This window comes from Antechinus flavipes, chromosome 4 (genome assembly GCF_016432865.1).
Source record: "Antechinus flavipes isolate AdamAnt ecotype Samford, QLD, Australia chromosome 4, AdamAnt_v2, whole genome shotgun sequence".
Taxonomy (NCBI): Eukaryota; Metazoa; Chordata; class Mammalia; order Dasyuromorphia; family Dasyuridae; genus Antechinus; species Antechinus flavipes.
This window is the reverse complement of record NC_067401.1, coordinates 315,910,284-315,921,382: the sequence shown is the minus strand read 5'-3', so window position 1 is coordinate 315,921,382 and position 11,099 is coordinate 315,910,284. Positions and strand designations below refer to the sequence as shown.

Genomic DNA, 11,099 nt, shown 5'->3' with positions numbered 1-11,099 from the left:
TTTAATGCTATAAATGTTTACTTCTTAGATACAGTCATAGGATTTCTATTTTGTGAACACAAGCAGGGATTTCTTTTGCCCTGATATTTTAATTTTAGCAAATACTCCAATTGGTTCTGAATGAGTATTAAAAATACCTGATTATCCAGGTTGTCCATGTAAGCATTAGAAACTTTCATAAATGTATGTATGTGTGACCCAGAGAAATAGAGACCAAGAAGGGAAGGGAAAAAGAAATATGCTTAAGTTTATTTACACAGGGATACTACCAAGCCACTTTCAGCAGCCTCGTCTACATAGCTTCTCAAGTGACATTGATCCTTTCATGTTTTCTTTCAACCAGTTGTCACTTCCCTCTTTGACCACTGACAGCATGAGAATTGAAAAGAACTCTATGCTGTCAATAGTCACAGAGAAATTGTCTATATTGAGATTAAACCGAAAATCTAGATTTCAATAGTGCCATACATGTGAAACAACCAGGCTATCTGGCTACAAAATTTTCAAATTAAGGTAAATCAGAAAACAGTTAAGAGACAGAATGGGATAATAGAGTTATAGATTTGAAACCAAAAGAATTGAGTTCAAATTCAATTGCAGTTTCCTACTAATTGAGTAGTTTGATCAAGTTAATAATATCATATAAGGATAATAATTGCTTTTATATGTCCCAAAGTTTGTCAGTCTCAAGTGAGATAATATATATAAAACTAGCTTGCAAACTTGAAAGCACCATATAAATGAGTTTTGATCACTCTCAAAGAACCTAAAAAAACTCAAAGTGCTTCTGAATGATTATTAAAGGTATTTGATTATTCAGATAGTCTGAGTAAGCACTGGAAACCTTCTTTGTGTGTGTGTGTGTTTGTGTGTGTGAGAGAGAGAGAGAGAGAGAGAGAGAGAGAGACAGAGAGAGAGACAGAGAGAGAAATAAAATAAAAATTGCAGAGGAAAAATTGGAAAAAAAAAAAAGACCAGTGAAAGAAAATCATGAAAAAGCTTCGATAAAGGAAGCAAAAAACACAAAAATGGCCAAATGGGGAAAAAAAGAGTTACAAAAATTCACTAAAGAGAAGAATTCATTAAAAAGCAGAATTAGTCAAATGGAAAATGAAGTATGAAAACTTCCGGAGAAAACAATTCCTTAAAAATTAGAATTATGCAAATAGAAGCTGATGATCTGACACATTAAGAAACTTTTTTTTAAAAAATGAAAAAAATAGTAGAAAATGTAAAATATTTCATTGGTAAAACAACTCATCTGGAAAATAAATTAAAGAAAAAATATTTAAGAATTACTGAACTACCTGAAAGCCATGATATTTTTTAAAAGATCCTAAATGTAATATTTTTGAAAATTATGAAGAAAAACTGCCCTGATATGCCAGAATTAGAGAGTAAAATAGAACTCCAAAGACTCCACTGGTGACATACTGAATGAGGTCCCAAAATGAATATATCCAAAAATATTATACCAAATTCCAGGGTTTCCAGGTTAAAAATGTTGTAAGCAATCAGAAAGAAATAATTCAAATACCATGAAGTCACAATCAGTATAACAAATTTTAGCAGACTCTGCATTAAAGGTTTGAGGGCTTAGAATATGCTATTCCAGAGGACAAAGGATCTAGGATTACAACTAATAATCATCTCTCCATCAAAACTAAGTACAATTCTTTATGGTGGAAATGGATATTTAATGAAATGGAGGATGAGGACTACAGCTGAATAAAAAAAAATCTGAATTTCAAAAAAACCTCAAGAGAAGTATAAAAAGGTAAAAAGAAATGAGAAATAAGGGATTCAATAAGCTTAAATGTTGACATTTCTACTTAGAAAGAGCTAATTTCTAAGAACTTTATCATTATCAGAGCACTTAGGAATATAATACAGAGGGCATGAGTCTGTATTGACTATGATGGGATGATATTTTTAAAAATAAAATTAAGGAGTAAGAGATATGCCTCAGTACAAAAAGGAATGGACAGGTGGAATAGGGTAAATTAACACAAATAAAAGAACTAAAATAAAACCTTTACACTAGAGAGGACAGTGGGGTTGGGATATGATGGGCAATGTTTGAATAGTACTTTCATAAGAATTGGTTCAAGGAGTTAATATACAGACTCAGTTGAGTATAGAAATCTATCTTACCATAACAGAGAAATAGGAGAGAATAAATACTAAAGAATCGGGGTGGAGGGGTGACAGAAGAGTGAGGGGGAAGGTGCTGGTCAGCAGCAAAACACTTTTGAGGAGAGAGAGAGAAAGAGAGAGAGAGAGAGAGAGAGAGAGATGAAGAGGGGGTACAAGCAGGGTTGACAGTAATTAATTATGACTGGAATGATCTTATCAATAAAATGGAAGCAGATAGCAGTGTGAATTACAAACAACAATCCTACAGTAGTTGTTTACAAAAAATGCACTTGAAATACATACACACACAAACTGAGTTAAAATAAAGGACTAAAACAAAGTCAATTATGGTTCAGCTAAACTAAAAAAAAAAGGCAGGAATAGCAATCATAACCTCAGACAAAGCAAAAGCAAAAAATAAATCTAATTTTAAAAAATAAGCAGGGAAACTATCTCTTGCTAAAAGGACACATAGACTAGAAACTTCCTTTTTATGACACAAATATGGTGCTGATATCTAAACCAGGAAAAACAAAAACAGAGAAAGAAATCTGTAGACCAATTTCCCTAATAAATATTGATGCAAATATTTTAGGTAACATATTAGCAAAGAAGTTACATCAATATATCACAAATATTATATATTATAATCAGGTGGGAGTTATAACAGGAATGAAATGCTGGTTCCTTATTAGGAAAATTATCAACATAATTGAACATATCAATAACAAAACCAGCAAAAAATATGATTATCTCAGTAGATGCAGAAAAATCTTTTGACAACATATAGCATCCATTTTTATTAAAAACACTAGAAAACATAGGAATAAATGGAGCATCCATTAAAATGATTATCTGTAATAGGGATGAGCAATATCTGTAATGGAAATAAGCTAAAAGTCTTCTGAAAGATCAGAGGTGAAGTAAAAATGTTCATTATCATCACTATTATTCAATATCATACTAGAAATGTTGCCTATAGCAATAAGAAAAGAAAATGAAATTGAAGGAATTAGAATAGCCAACAAGGAAACAAAACTTTCACTTTTGAATATGACACTATGATAAACTTGGAGAATTCTAGAGCATTAACTAGAAACCTATTTGAAACAATTACCAACTTTAGCAAAACAACAGGATATAAATAAGCCTATGTATATCATCAGCATTTCTGTATGTTACCAACAAAGTCTAGCAGCAAGATATAGGGAAAAAAATCCATTTAAAATAAGTATAAACAATCTAACATATTTGGGAGTCTACTTGTCAGAACAAACCAGGAACTATATAAATACATTACAAAAAATTTTTCACACAAATAAAGGCAGACCTAAACAATTTGAAACATACTAATTGTTTATGGATAGGGTGAACCAACATAATAAAATTTACATTCTACCCAAATTACTTTATTTATTCAGTGCCAAATCAATCAAACTATCAGCAATATTTTAAAGAGCTAGAAAAAATCATAACAAAATGATGTGAACAAAAGTTCATGAATATCAAAGGAATCAATGAATAAATGAAAAAAAAATGTGAAGGAAGATGGCCTAGACATACCAGATTTCAAACTGTAATATAAAGTGGCAATCATCAAAACAATCTGGTACTGACTAAAAATTGAAGTAGTACTACACACCTCTCAGATTGACTAGGTTGATAGGAAAAGATAATGCTGAATGTTGGAGGGGATATGGGAAAATTGGGACACTGATACATTGTTTGTGGAATTGTGAACTAATCTAACCATTCTGGAGAGCAATTTGGAACTACACTCAAAAAGTTATCAAACTGTGCATACCTTTTGATCCAGCAGTGTTACTACTGGGCTTATATCCCAAAGAGATCTTAAAGAGGGGAAAGGGACCTGTATGTGCAAAAATGTTTGTGGCAGCCCTTTTTGTAGTGGCTAAAAACTGAAAATTGAATGGATGCCCATCAGCTGGAGAATGGCTGAACAAACTGTGGTATATGAATGTTATGTGGTGTTGTTGTTCTGTAATGACCAGCAGGATGATTTCAGAAAGGCCTGGAGAGACTTACGTGAACTGATGCTGAGTTAAATGAGCAGGACTAGGAGATCATTATATACTTCAGCAACAATACTGTATCATGATCAGTTCTGATGGATATGCCTCTCTTCAACAATGAGATGGACCAAATCAGTTCCATTTGTTCAATAATGAAGAGAACCAGCTACACCCAGCAAAAGAACTCTGGGAAATGAGTATGAACCACAATATGGCTTTTCCAATCCCTCTGTTTTTGTCCACTTGCATTTTTTATTTCCTTCTCAGGTTAATTTTACCTTATTTTTAAGTCTGATTTTTCTTGTGCAGCAAAATAACTATGGATATGTATACATATATTGCATTTAGCATATACTTTAACATATTTAACATGTATTGGTCTGCCTGCCATGGGGGGGAGGGGGAGGGAAGAAAGAGGGGAAAAGTTGGAACAGAAGGTTTTGCAAGAGTCAATGCTGAAAAATTACCCATGCATATATCTTGTCAATAAAAAGCTATAATAATAATTTTAAAAGTAAAATGAGATAGAGCACCAGCCCGGAAGTCAGGAAAACCTGAGTTCAAATCTGGTCTCAGACACTTAACACTTTAGCTGTGTAACCCTGGGCAAGTCACTTAATTCCAATTGCCTCAGAAAAAAAAAGAAGAAGAAAGAAAGAAAAAGAAATAAAGTAGTAGATGAGTGGAGTAGATTTAGCCCAAAATACACAGAAGTAAATAATCATAGTAATCTAGTGTTTGATAAACCCAAAGACTCAAGCTTTAGGGATAAAAACCCGATATTTTATAAAAATTGCTAGGAAAACTAGAAGGCAATTTGGCAGAAAGTTGGTACATTGGTTTTCTTTGTGTAAAATATGTTTAATTTAATGGAATCAAAATTATCTATTTTACTGATTTCTATTTTTAATTGTTCATAAATTTTCCATCATTTATAGATTTGATGGGCAAACTATTCAATGTTCCTCTGATTTGCTTATTGTATCACCCTTTACATCTAAATCATGGACCCATTTTTCCTTTATCTTATTCTATGAGATGTTAGTCTATATCTAATATGGCAGGTGATACGAGTGTTTTCATGACCACTTTACAGATGAAGTGGAAAGGCTAAGTAACTTGTTCCTGATCACATAATCAACTTGTTCTTGATCACATACTCAATAAGTCTTAAAAGCAGAAGTTAAATCCAGCTTTCTTCACTCCAAATCCAGTATTTGTTTCTTTACACTGTGGTAGTTCTCAAGATATAAAGTTATCTCATTTTGCTAAAATTCTTCCCTCTCAATGTCTTCATCCTGAAGAAAAATGCCATCCTGGCACACTGAGAAGATCATTTTTGTTAGCACAAAAATTTCTTGTTTTATGCCTCATTTGATATTTATGACCAGCTGTCCAATGAACAAGATTATTTCTATTTGTTACACCTTCCAAGGAATAATGTGTAATTTTGGCATATGAATGGGGGCCACTTTTTTTGTTGTTTTTGTTTTTGTTTTTAAGAGAAAAGTATTACCTAATCAGATAGCTATTTTGTGTTGTTTTTTCAGTTGTTTCAATTACTGTGTCTAACTCTACATGACCCCATTTGGGATTTTCTCAGCAAAGATACTAAAATGTTTGTTATTTACATATCCAACCCATTTTACAAATGAGGAAACTGAGAAAAACAACATTAAGTGAGTTGTCAGGGTCACACAGTTAGTAAGTGTCTGAGGACAGATTTAAATTCAGCAAGAGAAGTTTTCCTTTCTCCAGGCTAGACATTCTGTCCACTACACCATATAGCTGCCTATGAAAATATACAAAGAACTATTAGGTGCTTTTAATTGTGCTATAAAGCGAGGCCATAAATTGTTCTCTCTTTTAAAGCTATAAAAGGAACCCTAACATTCAGATAAATACCCAAATATATGATAGAATTATTGATAAAAGTACCAAGGATATAGAAATGGAGAAATCTTCAGGGTCATCTAATTCAATCATATTATTTTATAACTTGACCAAAAAAAAAAAAAAAAGGTTTAAAAGTGACTTGCCCAGAGTTTTACCTAAAAATAGAGCTTTATTATTTAACAAATAAATATAAAATGTCACCAAGTGTGATGAACTGCTTTACTTAGTCCATTTTAAATAGCAACTTTTATTGAGTTACACCAAACTGATTTCCCCAAAGGATATTAAGGTATCTTATTTAGGAAAAAAAAAAGAGTAAAGTAAATCTGCGCAGTTCCTTGTGATTTTTACTTTTAACCAAGTAAAGCATAGTTAAATAGCACTTGTCATCCTTTATAAATAGAATCTGCTGCTTATCAATCTCGCTCACTGGGAAAGAATGTAAAATAGCCAAGGAATGAAACACCAAGGAAAACTATCTGAACTGTAATATTGGTTTTTTTTTTTTTTTGAAATCCCCAAACTTTTCTCTAGACAAGGAGCCGTACATTTTTGACCAATGAGTTTCTTAACGTTGGGAGTGATGTGATGTTTTATTGATAAAAATAAAAAGAAGCAGTTACATCAGCAGTAAAAATGTGCTGAAGCAGTCCCTTCTTTCTCAAGTTGGCCTTTAAAGGCCCTCTCATTATCTTCACCAAAACTGTGCAGTCACGCTGCATGCTCTAGGAATGAGAACTGTTCATGTAAGGGCTGGTCCAAAAGGACATCTAGAGAGCCAATAAAATGAAGCAACTAGTAAACACATTACAAAAGATGCTGACTTAGTGCCATAGTGTCATTAGATGAGCTCAGTAACAAAGCCTCAGGAAACTGGAATTGCTTTGTGTTTTCCCATATAAGGAAATAAGGGGCAGGGGCAGGAAAGCCAGGCTAAAGAGTATATATTTTAACTTATATGGAATAGGGAATCACTAAAACTTTGCAAGCAGAAAGAGATATGATCATATTAGTATAGTAAGTATGTACACATATATACATGCATCTATACTATCACATATCAATACATGTTTAAATACTGCAAACAAAAAATTCTAATTAAAAAAAAAGTGAGCATCAGTACTCCTTCCACTTGGTCAGATCACAAACTTTCTTTACATAAATACCCTCAGATTTTTCATGTTCAAAAACATGTGACATCTCTGATTAACCTGGTGATATCTCTGCAGACAATGGTTCTTGCATAATATACATAAAATACTCCCATACTCTTTGAAATTACTATTGATGGGTTTCTTACTTTTAAAATATTGCTTACAATCTTGTAGTATATATTGTCATTATAAGCTCATAATTAAAATGGATAAAAATAAAATACTGAATCTATATTCAAAATTATTTCAACATAATTGGACCTGTGTTCCATTGGCCTAGCTTCAAGAATCTCAGGTCACTTTCATTTCAGGTTGAGGAATTTTGCTCAGACTTGGGCAGAAGCATAGATATATACCTACATAAACAGAGAGTTGGAAACAAGCAATTATTTTTAGGACATTTATGGAGAATAAGGCATAGGACTTGGAGCCAAGAAGAATAGGGATCAAAGACCACTTCCCTAGGCAAGTCATGTAATACTTATGTATCTCAGTTTCCTCACCCTATGAAATTAAGTTGTTAGATTCAAAGGCCATTAAAGCCCCTTCTAATGTTCAAAAATTCTTGGGATTTTGTTGTGTATCATAGACACTTTTGACAATCTGATGAACGCTTATCAGAATAATTTTAAATGTGTAAATATAAAATTATATAGGTAATCAATTATGTTAAAGGCTAAGTATCAAAAAACAAAAAAACAAACAAACATGGGCTTCAGATAGAGTCTCTGGCTCTAAATCTATGATGCTAAAGGTGATATGGAGTTCATGGGACCTGAGTATGAATCCAAGCTTGGCCACTTATTTTCCTCTGTGGTCTGAGGCAAGGCACAACTTCTCAGGGCTTCAGATTCTTCATCTGTAAAAGAGAAAAAGAGGGCAGATAATTGGAATAAATATCCTCTAAGATTCCTACTGATTTGCAATGATAGATCTTTGGTTCATGTGCTAGTTATAATCTTGGTTAAATTATATAAAGTTTCTGGTGCTAGTTTCCTGATGTGTGTGTGTGTGTGTGTGTGTGTGTGTGTGTGAGAGAGAGAGAGAGAGAGAGAGAGAAGAGAGAGAGAGAGGAGAGAGAGAGAGAGAGAGAGAGAGAGAAGAGAGAAAAGAGATATGCACCACTTGGCTTCATCATTAGTTCTCAAAGTATGTTCTAGAGTGGCCCTTGGGGGTCTATCAAATGTTTTAAGGGATCTCCAAGGTTAAAACTGTTTTCATAATAATAGTAAGATATTTTGTTTTCTAATACAATAAATATGGTGTATATCCAGTAATTACAATACAATAATAAATAGTAAATACCAGATTTATAAAAATACAGTAAAATACTGTATTTTCTAATACAGTAAATATAATATAAACAAAAAATTTTGAGGAGTTTTTATATACAATAATAGAAACATTATTTTAAGTACAAATTTGAACAGATACATCATTTTGGTTATATCCAAATAGCAAGATGCTATCTGCAATTAGTGAAAGAATTGATACATGGAAGTATGTATAGAATTATATATATATATAAAAACATGTATATGTGTGTATACGCAGATATACATACATATTTATGCTAATAGACACAGATCTCTAGGATGAAAAGAAAGAAAAGGAAAGAAAAAAAAGAAAGAAATTTACATGATAATTATATTGCATATTTTTTAAAAATAGCAAGTAAATAATAGATTTGTAGTTTCATATGCAATCATCTTTTTTTTTTTAATTATGCCACATTATGGAAAGTTTGCATTATTCCAAAAATTAAAAAATAGAAAAAATAATTAAGAGGTCCAAAGACCAAAAATTTTTAAAATGCTGGAGTAGATAATCACTAGGGTTCTTTCTTGCTTCAAATTCTAGGATCCTATGTATGTATTTTTACACACCTAGTATTTAAGCGTATTGTCATATTTCTCTCAAAACTCAAATAGTTCTATAATTTAATAAGTTTGCTTTCTCCCTCCAACAATACAGGTTATGATCCATCAATGCCCACCTATCTTGTATGTCTCTTATCTATGTACTCCCATAAAGTCATCATAGATGATACATTTGAACTTTTGGATGTTTTCCTTACTTTCTCTGACACTGATGATATGTGTACCAGTGTAGGAATCTGGCTGTTCACCTTTTCATCTCAAGTTTTGCAATATAACCAGTACATCTTCATTTTCTGTTGGGCATTTCTTTTATTTTTTTTCCACTCTTGTTTTTCTGTGAAGTTTCTTGTTGATATTATGTTGCATCATATTATACCCTTCATGTGTTTTCCCTGATTATTATATTCCCTGCCTGATCATTAAAAAACATTAGGAAAAAGGTATATTTACATGTAAATATGATTATTTTTAAAAGCACTGTAAAAGTTTTGAAAAGCTGTGTAGCCTTGAAAAAGGAACTGTGAGATTATGATTCCTGAGCTATAGAAAACTTCATTTCAACATGATAGGTCCTTGGTTTGAAGTTTTCTGAAGTTTGAACTTTTTTGTGTTTCCCTTATTTTTTTTAGAATATAAAGCTATCTGTTCTTTGCAGTGACTTCAATGAAATATTTTTAGTTTAAGGCAAATTCTTATTTTAGAAAATGATTCTTGTTCTGTGGTTAGAGAATCTGATGTCATCATGACAACTAGTTTGTAAGAACTCCAGGTTCTTCAAAGAGAAAAGAGGTTTTGGTAACATGAGGAACATCTGAATATACCACATGTATTGATATACAATGTATTGAAGAAATCTAAAACTTTGAGGTTTGAGTTTAAACACTTCAGTGAAAAGTTTTGTATTTTAGGTTGGTCTAATCTCATAGGACATAGTTAAAACTCAACCAGAAAATGGCATATGACTATGATGTGCAGCTAATGAGCATGAAACTTTGGACTTGGAATAAGAAATGACAACCAGCGATTGAAATAATTATCATGTTTCATAAGTAGAATTTAGGGTACAGCATGCTCACTTACTTATAGTCAAAATAACTATTTACTAAAAGGGTGAGAGTTATGAAAAGATTTAGGAGGGGCCTACTATATATTTTTTTGTTTATAGCCCAAATGCTGAGCTAGCAATCTGAACCCAACTGTATAACATTACAAGACTTAAATAACATTGGCCTTTTGTATGCAGAGGAGCAGGATCAGTATTTTCCTTTATTTTAAGTAGTTGATATTTACTTGTTTAAAAAATTGATACCAATACAGGGTTATTTTTAAATTGAATTTCCTAGCCTGTTTTTGGCACATTGTATCAATTTTGTTTAATATATCTCCTCTTTTCTTAGTTGCATATACACAGGATATTGAATATCTAATTAAATTATTATCTTACAAGCACTTAGTCTGGATTGTAGTAGTAAACACTAGGAAACTTTACTCAGATTGTTTGTGCTTTTATCCAAAGTCGTATCCAATATTGGAGTATACCAGTGAAACAAACACTCTGGCTGTCCACCCATAATTGGTTAACTCATCTCTTCCCATTGCTGGGAATGCTGATAATGTCATACTTTTTGATATATTGATAATTTTTGCTAACTTTTTTTCTTTACTTTTTTTTTTAAAAAAATATTTATAGGTGTTCCAAATCATTATTGATGACAGAAAGGCAAATTTAGATAACACTGAGATACCACTACATACCCCTTAGATTGGCTAAGATGACAGGAAAAGATAATGACGAATGTTGAAAGGGATGTGGGAAAACTGGGATACTGATACATTGTTGGTGGAATTGTGAACAAATCTAATCATTCTGGAGAGCAATTTGGAATATGCTCAAAAAGTTATCAAACTGTGCATACCCTTTGATCCAGCAGTGTTACTACTGGGCTTGTATTCCAAAGACATCTTAAAGAAGGGAAAGGGACCCACATGTGAAAAAAAAA

General features: G+C 32.2%; 1 long non-coding RNA gene across 1 annotated transcript in view; it reads right to left on the bottom strand.

Moving 5' to 3' along the window:
• Window positions 1-6,639: 6,639 nt before the first annotated feature.
• Window positions 6,640-11,099, bottom strand: part of LOC127562216 (uncharacterized) — a 198,405-nt gene continuing 193,945 nt past the window's right edge. The window contains exon 3 of the long non-coding RNA XR_007953634.1: window positions 6,640-8,078. This is a non-coding gene — a long non-coding RNA (uncharacterized LOC127562216). The remainder of the gene's footprint in view (window positions 8,079-11,099) is intronic.